This window comes from Acomys minous (genome assembly GCF_964271855.1).
Source record: "Acomys minous genome assembly, chromosome: 11".
Classification (NCBI taxonomy): Eukaryota; Metazoa; Chordata; class Mammalia; order Rodentia; family Muridae; genus Acomys; species Acomys minous.
In genome coordinates this window covers 28,201,727-28,218,426 of record NC_140492.1, presented here as the reverse complement: position 1 = coordinate 28,218,426, position 16,700 = coordinate 28,201,727, and positions in this window count along the sequence as shown.

Sequence of the window (16,700 nt, the reverse complement as noted above, 5' to 3'; positions counted from 1 at the left end):
TTGGAAATCAATCTGGCACTTTCTCAAAAAATTGGGAATAGATCTACCTCAAGACTCAGCCATAACACTCCAGAGCATACACCCAAAAGATGCTCCACCAACCAAGTAAGGACATTTGCTCAGCTGTGTTCATAGCAGCTTTATTCATAATAGCCAGAATTCAGAAACAACCTAGATGTCCCTCAACCAAAGAATGGATAAAGAAAGCGGTACATTTACACAACGAAATACAACTCAGCTATTTAAAACAAGGAAATCTTGAAATTTCCGGGCAAATGGATAGAACTAGAAGAGATCATCTCTAAGCGAGGTAACCTAGACCCAGGATGACATGCATGATATATTCTCACATATAAGCAGCTATAAGCTAAATAATACAGGCTAACCACACTACAATACACAGTCCTAAAGAAACTAAATAAAAAGGAGAATCCTAGGGAAAATGCTTAATTCTTATTTAGGAGGGCAAATACAATAGATACCTAAAGGGGATACAATAGATACCTAAGAGAAAGAACAGGAAGGGAGCCTCCCTATCATAGAGGTCCTCTGAAAGACTCCACCCAGCAGGAGATCCAAGAAGATGGTGAGAAACATAGCCAAACTCTGGGGTGGAACACAAGGGGTCTATGGAACAGTTGGGGAAAAGAGGGACTTGGAAGCATCAGGAGCTCCATAAGGAGACCCATGGAGCCAACAAATCCAGGAAGAGAAGTGGGGTGCTGCAAAGACTGATGCACCAAATAAGGACCATGCATGGTGAACCTAGACTCTCTGCTCAGATGTAATCGATTGGCAGCATAATTTCCTTGTGGGTCCCATATTATGGGGAGTAGGGATTACTTCAGACATAGACTCTGGCCCCCAGAGGTTCATCAATTCCCACTGGTGGGGCAGCCTTGCCAGGTCACAGAAGAAGAGGATACAGGCAGTTCAGATGAGACTTGATAGGCTTAGGTCAGATGTTAGGGGAGGAGGGCTCCTCCTTTTTGAGGACTAGGGCAGAGTGAAGAGGGCTTGAGGGAGGAAGGGTGGGATCTGGGAGTGGGCTACAATCCAAATGTAAAATGAACAAATTAAAAAAAAACATATTCCTCCGGTTATACAAAAATAAAGGCTAACTTTCTAACACATTTTATTTAAATATGCTAATAGGTTTAAATTTGTTTAGCAGTCAAATTCATCAATACATATTTGTATTGTTTCATCAGTAAATGAAAAATAGTCAGTTTGTATTCAAGCGTCTTTGTTTTCAAATTTGACTGGATCAAAAGTGCATGTGTATTATTTAAGTACCAATATGTGGAATATGTTGTGTAACAAATATACTGTAACTGAAAACAAACACTGCTATTTGGAGTTATAATGAGAAATTAGTCAATATTTTGATAATAAATAAGGTATAGTAACTCTTTAAGAGACTATGTGAATGTAGCATAGAAGGCAGAGAATAGATAACTAGATCAGCAGAAAGATCCATATTTTCTAGATTTGTATGAATCTTTTGTTCCCTGAATAATGACAGCTTAAGATGAAGTGAAAACTTTATCAAGTATAAATATTGACAACACCCATTTTGGCACTTGTCTTACATGAATTCTTAACCCACAACATGAGAAGCTCCTACAGATCTCACCTTCCTCCCATTTACTTTTCTCTCCTATGCTCCAAGTTCATGAATTATTTTTCAATGTGAGATGAAGCATTTTTCATCATGACATGTAGATGGTAGAATTTCTGGCTTGATATCACTGCATATAAGATATACAATTGATTATTTTATTCTTTTGCAAAATATGCTTTAGAAAATGTTGGCTTCCTAACCAAGATCTCACTAAAAGAAATATTAACAAATCAGATGGATTTCAATATAGTATTAAAATCATCTATGTGGAAATAACAGGGTAGGTTCTAGGTATTAATGACTAAGAGGAGACTGAAAGAAGGAAGCATTCATGACCAATTTCTTTATATTATAAATACACAAATACATGCATACATACATGCATACATATATACATACACATGCATATATACATATATGACACAAATAAACATTTTATTAAAAGTCATTATGATACCTGCTTACCTATCTTAATTTTTTCTTATAAAACCAATGGGAAGTACTACATGGCTATCTTTGAAGTAGAAATTATCATTGGAAGGTTTCTCCAGCATAATACAAACACAATGAAGGGTGAAGTGTAATGATTTAATTTCCTAATGGTGCCACTTCTGAATGATCAGAAATTATTCTACTCTGACTGTTCTTTCATTATTTAAGTAGTATGGGCTGAAAGAGTTAAGAATGTTCACTCTGTCAGACATACTTAGAAATCTGTATTCTGTATTCTGTTCTGTTCATTCCCTTTATTGTTCAAAGATGAAATAACAGGAATACAATATAGTAGGACAAGACTCTCAGGTAAAACCAGCTACAATTTTATCTCTGATTTGTAACATCTCATTTCTTATTTCCCTTTCCTTAAAATGGATATAAAACTTTTATGAAAATAAAAAAGTATGAAAATTAAATTGTAAATGCTTGTATAAATACTCTCAATTTCTTATATAGTATTCTAATATTTAAAGGAAATATTGTATTTTATTATGTTTTAGGCATTGCAATAGACTGTATGTGCATATAGTCCCAAAATTTGCCAATTTTTATTTTCATGTAGTTTGCAATTTAGTAGAATTCACAAAAGTGTATGTAATCGTTATAAATTCAGTCACACATCAATTCTTGACAGGGAATCATTCTGAGAAATGCATCATTATTCAATTTTGTCATTATAGGAACATTGCAGACTTTATTTACAGAAACCTCATGATGCAGTCTATTACACAGCTGTCCTATACGGCATATGCCATTGTGTATGTGGTTTGTCTTTAACTGAAATGTTGTAATGTCTCAAGGAAAAATGGGCACATTGCATAATGAATGGAAAGAGCAGTACATATAAATGTGGTTTACTGACAGTCCAGGAAGACTTAAGTCATTCATTCATTCATTCATGCATTCATGTATTCATGCATTTGTGTTTTTGGAGCAATGTGTGCACATACCACAGAACACATGTGAATATCACGGGACAAATAAGAGAGTCAGTTCTCTCCTTCCACCTCTTGAGTAATCTCAGACCCTCAGGGCTTGGTGTCAAGTCCTTTACCCACCAAGTCATCTTATTGGCCAAAGAAAGAATTGCTACATGATCATCACCTAAGTCTAGAAATGTAGAATGCATATCCTCCGTTATAATTTGGTAAAGAGAAGCAATATATGTGCAGTAAATGTAAACCCCTTGTGATAAGGGTTAGTGCTTGACTGAGAGAAACCAGTGGGAAGCCTAAGCTGTGGTACTAAAGTGAGCAAAGGAGAAAGTAGTATAAGATCTGGAGTTGCTGACTTGGCTGAGTAGAGAATCCTGAAATGTATTCTGTATGTGAGAAACCACTACACTTGATAATACAGCAGTCTGAAATATTTGCCTTTAAGTTCAAGAATGAGGAAAATCTTTGAATGAATGAGATGCTATACAAGGAACCAGACTGCCAAACATCCATTGTATAAATTCTGTAGGCAAGATATAATAGTACTTACTTTTCCCAAACTATATAATTATAACTTAACTGACAAGAAAGAATACCTATTTCAAGGTCATGGGGTAAAACTAATTTATTGGACAGGAATACTGATTTCATCTCTTGGACATCCTGAAGATCATATTTATATGGAAGGAACATTCTATTCGTTTTGTAATTTTTGAGAATATGGATTGTCTCAATTCATGCCTGTTCTAGCAGGTAGTAGGATTTACCCTTAGGATCACAGCATTCAACTATGGACACAAACAATAGATAATCCTATTTTTACTGGCCACACTTTGTCACAAATTTACCCAGAGATAAACGGAGCTGCACTGTTGATTTTCTGTAAAGACATTTATTTTTTAATCTCTCTGTGTTGGAGATCTATCAATAAACTTTTGGAAACATCATGGCTTATAGTTATTAGTAAGAATCTAATTCTTTAACACTTAAGCTAACTGTCACAGATTGCGATCCATCTAAAATGTGAACTTGGTGTCTAGCTCCAGAGGCTGGCAAGCAAGCATTTTTATAAATAAATTTATTGGGTTCAGTTTTTCCCAAACAACCCAGAAGTCTTGTATGCATTGCAGAGAATAAACAAAATGAAGATTTTGATAATAATTTATTATTATAAGGTTGTACTTGGTTCAAGAATGCCATGGACTGCCACTCCAGCAAGTGTCTCAGTTTCAGTAATGGCACTGAAGTCCTCTAAGGTCTGTGTATTGTGTCTGCCTGAACTTCTTGCAGCACTCTTTTGGAAAGCAAGGTCAAGCAAGAAGGGATGAGGTGGTTTCCACCTTCCTCTTAAGAGGCGTAATGTCTTAGTTATTTCCTGTTGCTGTGGAGCCTAATGATACTAATGGTCCCTTCCTAGGAATCACTGCTCCTGCATGGCATGTGGCATTTCTATAATATTCTAGCAACCTATAGCTGTCTTTCCAAGTGCAGCAAAACTAGGGCTGTGTCCTTGGGAATCCATATTTTCCCCAAAACCCTAAAAGGGACTGGGTGCTGCCCCTTGATCTACCAGTTAGACTAAGTAATGGCTGTGCTAGTAAAGGGCTCCTGTTGTCTTTCTGGGTGTGGATTGCCATTTCCCCTATCTACTCTCCAACACTAAACAAGCCCCTGGAGCCTGGATTGTCCAGAAGGCTTCAGGTGCTCAGATTGCAGTAAGTGCTTCTGGCAGCCCACCCAACTCACAGGCCTTGCCTTGTGAAACGGAGTGTGGAGCAGGTCCTGAGTCCCCAGCTCCATGTAAAACTGCCTAAATAAAAAGAAAGTTTAATGGCATAATAGCTTATGCTTTGCAAATCAGATTATATATATGAGAGCATATGTTATCTATATCTAATATCATATGAGATATCATGTAAATATTGTAGCGAGACCAAGAGGTATTTCAATTTATTTTATTTAACTGACATGCCTATTGTTTTTATTCTTAACTCTTTCATTAAAATGTTGTTGTAACATTAATGTATTTTCTACATTGAGCTATCTTTACATTCCAGGAATAAAATCTCAGAGAAAAGTGTTATAGTGTTATATTAACTTGTTATTTCTTTGGTGTGTGTGTGTGTGTGTGTGTGTGTGTGTGTGTGTGTGTGTGTGTGTGTGTGTGTGTGTGTATGTGTCTGTCTGTATGTGTGTCTGTACATGGGTGTTGTGCATGGGTGGTTTATGCATGTGTACATCTATGCTTGAGAGTGTTCCTTCTTTTTCATGTAGATATATGTTGAAGCCAAAAGCTTATTATTTTGGGCTGTCTTTCTTGGTCTTTCTCCACTTAATTTTTCTTTTGGTTCTCTCCCTCCCTCCCCCCTCTTCTTCCCTTTACCCCTCCTTTCCTTCATTCCTTCCTTTATCTCTCACTCACCCTGGCTCGTCCTTCCTACCTTCCCCCCCTCTTTCCTTGCTTCCTTTCCTCCATCCTCCTTCCCTTCCTTCCATCTTTTAGACAGCATCTCACTGAACATGGATCTTACAATTTCAACTACACTGGTTGTCCTGCTATCTCCAGGATCTGCCTGTCACTGACTGTGGTATTAAATCACACAGCGCCCAGGTTTTACAGTGGTGCTGGAGAGCTGAACTCAGGTACTCACAGCTGAGCAGCAAACACTTTAACCTCTGGTCCACTTGTCTAATCTCCAAGCTTATTTATTTACATTCATCAGGATAAGTCACACATGGTCTTTTCCACACAGTGTTCTTACTATCTTTGCAAAGAGCGTAATGTTAGTATCATGAAAAAAAGCTGGAAGCTGTTCTCTCCACTTCAGTGTTTTCACAAGAGTTTTACCAGGATGGATATTAATTATTTAAATATTTGATAGAAATCATCATTAAAACTATCATATTCTAGGCTTTTATCCAATGTTAGTATTTTTATTACTAGTTCATATTCCTTATTATTAATCATTTCTATATATCTATATCTTCATTACTTAACTTTTGGCTGGTTGCTTATTTCTATAAATTTAATAATTAGTTCATAGATATCCAATTTTTTGCATGTGATTACAAAATTCTTTTAAATGTGTTTATATTCCTGTGCTAATATTTGTAATGATTCATTTTTATTACTGATTACATTTATTTATATAATCATTATTATTAAACTTCTAGAGTTATTGAAATTTTATTCTTTCAAGAAGGTAACTTTAGTTTCATTACTTTTTCTGTTGCTTTCTTAATATTACTCAGTTCTGTTCTTTTTTTTTTTTCTGTTGCTTTCTAGTCATTCTAAGGTCATTTTTAATAATAATAAAATATTGTCTAGTTTCTTTAGACAAAAATCTACATTGACTGTTTTCTTATTAATTTATTTATTGTCAAGGCCTTTCCAATTTAAACCCTTTACTATATCATTTATGTTTTTATGTTTTTTCCATTTCCATGTAGCTCTAATTATATTTATTTATAATATTTTTTCTTTCAGAGTTTTAATTTTTTTCAAACAAGTCCTTTAGTTGCTTGGTTAGAGTAATTACTAAATATTTTATATTGCTTGTGGCTAACATGAAGAGTGTAGTTTTCCTAATTTCTTCCTCTGCATGACTGTCATTTGTTTTTGGAAGGCTACTGACTTTTTTGAGTTAATTTTGTATCCAGCCAATTTGCTGAAGGTGTTTATCAGCTATAGGAGAGTTCTCTGGTGGAATTTTGGGGGTCACTTATATACACTCTCATATCATGTGCAAATAGGGATAATTTGACTTCCTCCTTTCCCATTTGGATCCCCTTGATCTCCTTTTGTTGTTTTATTGCTCGGGCTAGAACTTTGAGTACTATATTGAAGAGATATGGAGAGAGTGGGCAGCCTTGCCTTGTTCCCAATTTTAGAGGAATTTCTTTGAGTATCTCATCATTTAATTTGATTTTGGCTATTGGCTTGCTGTATATAGCCTTTATTATGTTGAGGAAAGTGCCTTGTATCCCCAATCTCTCCAAAATTTTAAACATGAATGGGTGTTGGATTTTATCAAATGCTTTCTCTGCATCTAAGGAGATGATCATGATACCCTATGAGCATATACAGGGGAGGAGGTCCCCCTCAGTCATAGTCATAGAGGAGGGGAGTAAGGGGAAAATGGGAGGGAGGGAGGAATGGAAGGATACAAGGGATGGGTTAACAATTGAGATGTAATATGAATAAATTAATAAAATATATTAAAATATCACTCTGGTAAATTTTCAGACAGTGAATACATTTTTATTGTTTTTCTTATAGCCTTATTAATAATAACAGAACTAACTATATCTTCCAAATGTCTATGTGGTATTTTAAGAGACATCTGAATATATGGAATTTTGATGTGAAGAACATTTTGTATTAGCAACAACACAAACCATTATTAGAAATGTAACTATGAGACAATTAATAAAAAAAAAACTGAAGAAAATAAAGGAATCATGTAGAAATTGTGTAAGAAAAAAAATTTCTTCATTGACCTATTGGCTTTTTCCTATATAGTAGTAGTTTTTCAGCTTTCTCTTTTTTTTATTGGTTACCAGTTTCCTCCAACTTTCATCTGAAGTAACACAAGCATAAATTCTGTTTTCTTAAGTTTCATAGATTTGTTTTACAGCCCAACATATACTCTAAGCTGGTGCATGTTTTTTATATGCTAGTGAATAATGTATATTTTGATGCAGTTGTGGAAATATCCACATTAGTATTTTATGATTGTTTACTCAACACTGTAATATTAGTAGTCTTCCCTGTTATATTTTCTGTTGATTTGAACTATCTATTTCTAAACATGGGACACTGAAGTCCCTGAATATTTTATTGTTCTTTACATGTCTTTTCTTGTCTCTTCATTACTGTATGTATTTCAGAACTCTAATACTTATTACAAATATAGTTATAATTTCATTTATTTAAAACTCTTAAGTATTATTAACAGTATTGTAATATATTTAAAACTGTTAATTCTTCTTAATAGTGAGTTTGACCTTTTGAAATTAAATGATGACCTTTCTATTTATCATCAGTTTACATTTTAACACTATTTTTCCCATTTTTTGCAGTCACAGGTTCTTCAGTTTCCTAACCAATAAGATAATTTTGGAGTAATTTTTACACAACATTGAGACAGGGATTCCTCAATAGCAATGACAATACCAGAATCTGTGAGCATTTAGGTCACTGCCAGTTCAGCAATTAACAAAAAACAAACAAACAAAAACAAAAACAAACAAACAAACAAAACAAAACTAAAACCCCAAAAAAACAAAAACAAAAACCAAAAACCAATTGAATATACATCTTAATACAATGTGTTATAGGTCACCTCTACATCTTTCCTCTCCCTCACGAAGTCCAACAAATGGATTTTTCTCTAACACTAAAAAACTGTATACAATAAGAACAATTGTGAAATTCAGTTCCTTTGCATTTGGCAACCTTGGAGAAAGTATTCTATTATCTGTCTTCGTGAGTCCAAAATTCTATAAATTATGAATTGACAGAAATTAAATTATTTTCTTATTACCATCCAAGGCTTTATATCCCCTAAGTTTCACAACTTGCAATTATCAACTTTAAAATATCTCCTTAGTCCATAAAACCCTTTCTTAGATCTTTTATTATTTAAGATCATATGCTAGAATAAATATTTCCTAATCTCCCAGAATCTCAGCATCTCAGCATCCTTGAGAGTGAATCTTGTCAGGGCTACTTTAAGTTCATTGGTATTTGTTCCTTTTGTTCTGTAAATATATTAGATATATAACCTTTTACAGGTAATATACACCTTTGCATAAACACAAGCATGGAATGTGCAATGTGCACAATTTAGCTAAAGATGATTCTCTGCTCTTTGTTTGAGCAGGGGAAAGGCATCTATCTTTTTCCAGTCACTTTCCACTGGCTGGGCTGCATTGTCACTCTCAGGTGGGAAAAGATGTGTTTAGTCCTGCGGTGGCTTGAGATACCAGTGTGGATTGGTAGCAATTCCGGGCCTCCCTTTCCCTGGGAGGAAGGAGAAGGGGGATTGGATGTAAGGGGCTTGGGATGGAGCTAGACTGATAGGAGGGAAGAGGCTGGGATCAGGATGTAACGCAATTAAATAAGTAATTAAGTGTGGAAAAAAAAGATCAAAATAAAGCAAAACTTGATAAGAAAAGGACTACTAAATCAAATCTACCTAAACATGTGTTAACTTCAAAATTGATACCAACAAACAGGCCACACTGGATGGGGAAAAGCCCCCCAGGCCTTAACCCTATACAAAGAACTATAGGCAACTGAGGAAAGGTGGTCTTCCCCATGGTAGAGAACACCAGCTGATTGTCCAGTGCCAAGTGGTCAACCCAGAAACACATATCCTAGTAACATTTTACAGACTTAACTGGTTATATCAAGAAATGTGTGTGTATATATATGCATATATATGTATATGTATACACACACACACACACACACACACACACACACACACACACACACATATATATATATATGCATACAATAAAACCAAGAAAGGGATGCCATAAATTTTAAGGAGAATGGGAGGAATATATGACAGGGTTTGGAGGGGAAAAAGGAAGGGAAGAATTGTAATTATATTATACTCAAAACTTCAAAACTAAGAAAAATAAAATACTTTTAATTAAAAAAAACTTCAAAATTGAAGGCAGGAAATGTGTTATAGTGAGGAAGAGGCTTTGTGTTGTATCAACACAAGAATGAATAAAAATCAGATATGACTGGGAAGACCCCTGAAGATCTTGGCTGAAGACGGAAGAAAGATTTCAAGAAATCAAAAGCCGTTATCAGTAGAGCTGATTCCTCTACATGGGAACAGCTCTGAAACTTGCTGAAACTTGCGAAATGTATCTGCATAGCCGATAAATCTTGTTGGATACAGAGTCCCAAGGACTTATCATGTGATCTTTTCATATGGCATGGATAAAAATTTATATTGTTCCTGGTTTATCAAACATCAACTTAGTTACCTTTGCTTTATTCTGGTCTACAGTTTAAAAGCTTTTCTTTTCCCTTCCATTTCAGCTTATGTTCAAATTAACATGTAAAGCCAACCTCTTGTAGACTACATGGAATTTTCTCCACTCATCTATAGTATTTATTTTCAATAATAAAACCAATCCTTTAACAATTTTAATACATTTTTAATTAAGATAGCCTTACATCACTTTCCCCCTTTTCTTTCCTCCCACTGCCCTCAGTTTTTTTCTTCGATTATTACTGTTAAATACATACACATTCCTGCACATATGTACGATAATATATGCATCCTGATCAATCAGGGTTTGTTATTTATTTGTTTTTAATGTTTGTAGGGTTATATTTCCACTATGGCTTCTGTACACATGTGTAAGTGAACATCATGGAAAAGAGGCAGAAAGTTTGTAATAGCCAGAATACAAGGAAGTCTGCCCAGAAGCAATTTCTCCCAAAAATAGCTGCATATGCAAAACCTGAACAATGTCAATATCAATATCAATAGAAAAGGTAACATGAAAGGAGGAAAAGTTCACGGGGTCCCACTCCAAGACAAAGTGATAAAAGTCACTTCTGACTTCTGGGAGGAGAATTAGCCTCTCACAGGGATGAACATTCTTATTGACAGGCCAGTATCAAGTTTTCATTCCTGAAGACATAAAACTAATTCTTTAAAAGCTGAGATAATCCTAAGGAATTTAAAAAATGCAGAAAGCTACCTCCGTAGAAGCTCCTAAAAATATATCTACATATATACGTCCAATAGTTACATTGGAGTTACCCTATAACAGTGATGCCTCTACTGGACATCAGAGCCTAACAAAGAAATCACACACTCTAGAGAGTAAATGAGGTACTTCTTTTGAAGTTGTAATCAAGTAAGTCCTCAAAGATGCCAGACATCATAGACCACTGGCCACGCTGGTGGTTACTACCCAGAACTCAATGGTACAACTCAGTGACTAAAGAAATTACAAAAAAAAAAATTATATACTCAAGCCATAGGATAAGGGGGAAATCAATATGGTATTTGAGTGGAAAATTTAGCTTTAATAACTATACTTCATTCAACTGGAATTTTCTATGAATATAATCAGAGGAGAAACATAGTATAATTTGTTTTGCCCATATATGAAACTTGTCTGCTATAGTATTGACTGGTCATACACGGCATCATTATGAGTCTAAAAACTCTTAGCTAGAGTGATTATAGACCCCAGGAGAGAACCTACCACTATTATTTTTGTATGTGGATATAGCAGTAGATACCTCCTAATGGATGTAGCATTATAGATTAGCATATCTCTCGTCCTTAATCAAAATAGGTTTTCTTCTTCGTTTTTGGATTTGTTTTGTATTAAATAACCAACACAAAGGCCCAGAACTGACCAAGACTTAGAAAAAAATGACACTTCAGAATGTACACTCTTAAAGGTACACATGTGTCACATAGTCTCATTCAAATACCCAGGTATCATTGTAGATGAATGGGGAGAATATGAGTAAGAGCAACAGGCAGTGGATGGAAGAAGAAAACAGTATTTTCTGGACACAGTATATGAGTACATATAAGTGCATATGTACATAGGAGTTCACAATGGTTCCAAAAGTATAAACAATACCTTTGCCAATACAAGCAAGACAAAAATCTCATCATGGAGAGAGGAATTAGACACCAAATACCTTCAACAGGCAAAGGGTGTTGGTAAATGAAAGCTGCTGGGAGAGAAAGAGCTGGTTTTCCCTATGAGTGTAACCCTTGATAAATCAACCACATTCTAGAGAAAAGACACATATCCAAGAGATGCTGGCCTTGGTGGTAAAAAATACACAATATTGGATGAGATACTTGTTGGATCTGAGAAGAGTTGGAAGAAGAAGGATTAAAATGACCAAAATAGGTAAAAAAAAAATGTCAAAGAACTGATAAATGTAAAATCATTTTCCTAATGACATTTTTATTTCATAATTGTTAATTACAATATAAATAATTATCTAACTTGCTGTATCATTTTTTCTCTTTCTATCTTCTCTTATTATCACATACTATCTCTAAGACACATAAATTCTAAAAATCATTCAAAACAGATATCCTTATTGACAGTCAAATTGATAAAAATGCCTGTATAAAAATTGAGCTTTCCATTTAGAAATTGGCAGAATTAAATTTATGATTTAATATCATAAGGCTAGAGAGATAATTCAGCAGCCAAGACCATTATCTTTCTTTGGAGAGGAAACTTGTCTTGCTACCAGTACCCCTGTGATGGCTTACAGTATCTATATCTCCAAGTTTAGGGGATCCAGCACCCTCTTATGGATTTCACTATCACCATGCACAGGCTCCAGAAATATACAAGGCATACATACATAATGACTGTAGGAAAACACTCTTCCACATGAAACTATACAAAATAACCAATATAGTATGCATATGCTTATTTTTTAGTCCTCTGAACTCATATGAGACGCTGCAAATTATCTCTGCTAGCAGAAATTCTGATGGAAATTACTTATATCACATTCATGTAATGCTAAGTAGCCAACATTTCTATCTCTGGTATTTTTTTTTCCTTCTCAGTCTACTTAAAGTGAAGGGATAAACTATGAGGAACCATGTGAAAGATGAATCCAACAGGACGACCTCAATGAGATTTTTCTTCTGCTCCATAGTAAATAAAAGGAATCAGTAACAAATACTGCATCAAAATGAAGTTGTCAGTGTCTATTTTATGCCCTGAAATTACAGAATTCTATTTTTAAACTGTGCTAATTTGTATCTCTTAATCTCCTATATATATAAACCAACAATCCATCAATGGCAGGGGTAGACTAGATATGCTATATTGTTTAACTTAGTTTTTAAATGCTTTAATCATGGACACAAATCAAGAAGTGCCAAGATGTAATAAAAACATTTCTACTGCCATTTTGTATCCTAGATTTCAAATATACAATATTACTATAACCTCATTTTCATCTAGATAGAAAATTTAAGGGAGAAAAATCATAGAAATAAATATATATTTATATATAATATATATGACATTATATGTGGTTATACATACAATATATAAAAATATATGTGCATATATATATTTCTTAGCTCTATCTCTCCTTGATTTATGATTACAAATTTGGTAGTACATCTTAGAGGTTTCCAAAAGAGGAGCAGGGTCAGTCTCTGACATAGACTCCATTGCTAGCTTTTTCATCACTTCTTCTGATGAGACTGCCTTGCAAGCCCACAGGAGAAGAGGACTGAATCCTGATATGACTTGATGAACTGGGGTGCCAGGGTAGTAGGTCTCCCCTTTTGAGGAATATGGAGGGAGCAGATGGGAGGGGAGAGGAAGGGTGCGACTGGGAAGAGAGGAGGAAGGGGGCTATGAACATGATGTAAAGTTAATAAAAAATAACAATAAAGAATCTCTGTTGTATCCAGGAGAAGTGACACACACACCTGTAATCCTAGCACCCAGGGAGACAGAGGCAGGCAGATCTCTGTGAGTTTGGGACAGCCAAGGCTACACAGAGAAAATGTGTCTCAAAAAACAGTGTGATGTCCTCATATTTTATAAAAAGATAAATAAACATGAAAGGAAAAGAATTTTAATTTATAGCATTCATAAATAAAATTATTCTCATGCTGAATTAATCAGTACCAAGCTCCCATAACTAAAATGTCAAATCCAACCATTTCTTATGTTAATCCATCTTCTTTAGAATTTCTTTATTCTATTAAAATTTAATATGTAATGTGACTTATTTAGGACACTTCACTTTTTAAAATACTTTTTGCTAAAGTCTTATTATACTACTTGTTGTATATTTATTAATTTATTTTTTGCTCTTTTCATTTTCATTTGCAAATATAGTTTATTATTCAAAATGTTCTGTTTTACACCGTGCTTAGATGACAATATATTTATAATAAAAAAGAAGACAATATTTTACTGATGTAATGTTTCAACTAATCATATTTGAACATCAGTGAGATGGCTCAGTAGGAAATGTCTGTGGTGTGCAAAGCTGGCAACCTGACCTTGATAACCATATAAAGATGGGAAAAAGTAAGTCCCACAAAGTTGCCTTCTAGTTGCCACATATCTGTCATGGCCTAAAAACCTATAGCTACGTTACATAAGTTTTTATAAGGTAAACAAAAGAGAAGGTTGTAGAACAGTAAACACATTGCAAATTAAAATTTTAGAATATTATATATATATATATATTCTGAATATATATATATATATTCAGAATGCATCTTAGAAAAATAGCCTAGGGAGATGACTCAGGTACTACAGCACCTGCCTTTCAAGATTAAGCAACTGTTATACATGCCTAGATACCAAGGAAAATGTTAGTATGGTGACAAATGCTTATAATATCAATGATTGCAAGATGGAAGACAGGAAGAGATAGAACACTAGAATTTCATAAGTCAGACTGCCTGGCCTATATGGTGAAATGTTAGACCAATTATAATCCCTGTTTAAGGGACATCTAGGATGTTTCCAGTTTCTAGCTATTCTAAATAAAGCTTACATGAAATAGTTGATTTATTTACACATTGGAATACTACTCAGATATTAAAAACAAAGACATCATGCACTTTGCAGGCAAATGGGTAGAACTAGAAAAAAAAAATCATCCTGAGTGAGGTAACTCAGACCCAGAAAGACATGCATTCTATGCACTCACTTATAAGTGGATATTAGCCATAAAATACAGAATAATCATGCTACAATCCAGAGACCCAAAGAAGCCAATGAGACCCAAGAAAGGATGGTGGAATTTCACTCAGAAGAGGAAGTAAAATAGACATCTGAAGTAGATGGAGGGAAGAAAATGGTGAGAGAGGGTGTGACGAATTTAACAGGGGTGGGGATCAGCTGTGGGAAGAGCAGGCGGGCACTGGATCGAAGCAGGACCAGGAAAGAGAGTGGAAATTGTTGTGGGGTGATTTCTGAGGCAGGGAGGCTCCTAGGTGTCTATGAGTTGACCCCAGCCAAGTGACCTAGCGGCATGGGATTAAGGACTCTGAAGTCACCACATCCTGTAGCCAGGTAGGGCTTCCATTGGAGGGAGAGGACACCAAACCACCTATAAAACCTATGACCCAGTATTTGTTTTGCCATAAGCTTGGTGCGGTGGCACATGTGTTTAATCCCAGAACCCAGGAGGCCGAGGCAGGTGTCACTGTGAGTCTGAAGCCAGACTCGTCTACAAAGTGAGTCTAGGTTAGTCAGGTCTATCACAGAAAGAAACATGTCTCAAAAAACAAACAAACAAACATACAAACAAATCTATAAAACTTTTTGTTTTGTCTATAAGATGTGTAGAGATAAAGATGGAGTAGAAATTAAGGGAATGGCAAGCCAATGACAATCCCATGGAGCCCACCTGATGGGAGACAGACAACTTCTGCCGCTACTAATGATACACTGCTATGCTTGCAAGTAGGAGCCTAATATAACTGTCTTTGAGAGGCTTCATCCAGCAGCTGATGGAAACAGATGCAAAGCACTACAGCCAAACAATAGGCTGAATTTGAGAAGTTTTGCGGAAGAGTGGGAAGAAGGAAAGTGGGAACGGAAGGGGTCAAGGACACCACAAGAAGACCTACATAATAAACTAATCTGGGCTCATGGGGACTCAAAGAGACTGAACCATGAAAGAGCATACATGGGCTAAACCTTGAACACCCCTACATATTCATAGCAGACGAAAATCTTGGTCAACATATGAGTTCCCTAGAAATGAGGGTAGTGGTTGTTTCTGACTCTGTTGCTTGCTTGCGTTGAGAAATATTTCCTCTAGCTGGGCTGCATTGTGAGGCCACAGTGAGAGAGGACATGTTTAGTCTTGCTATGACTTGAGATGCCAGGCTGGGTTGGTACTCCTTGAGGGCCTCCCCTTCTCTGAGAAGGATGTGTGGCTTGGGGAGAAGTTGGGCATGAGGGTGAGACTAGGAGGAGATGAGGAAGGGCTAGAATTAGGCTATAATGTGATCAAAGAAAAAAACAAAGAAATAAAGAATCTCTGTTTAAAGCAAAGGTGGAAGACAACTGGGAATTTGAGATTTCCTTCTGATCTCCACATACATGCTGTACCATATGTATCCACAACTAATTATGCTCACAACTGCAGGAGTACACACACACACACACACACACACACACACACACACACACACACACACACAGTAATCAATATATTAATGACTTCATTAAAGGCATACTAATGATAGCCATTTTCATAGCTTTGTTTAAATGAATCAGGTTCTCCTGAGTGTGTCGCAAAATGGGAATAAGAATAATTTATGGGAGTGTGGTTCAAAATAAGAATAAGCAATTTCTATTGTTTTTCCAATTTATTCTTATGCATTCCTGGTTCTTATATTTTAAAAATATTTTATATTTATTTTTTCATTTACTACATTATTCTATCAATAGGCATTTGTCTCAAGCCAGGAGTAAAAATACCCACATAACATGCATTTCAAAATGTTTTTACAACATAAATCTGTGAATGAAGATTTAGTGTTTCACTTTCCTCTGTATTTGCATAGCTGTAAGGAGGCTGTAAAACTACATTTTTTTTTGTCCTCATCTGGGAAACTGTT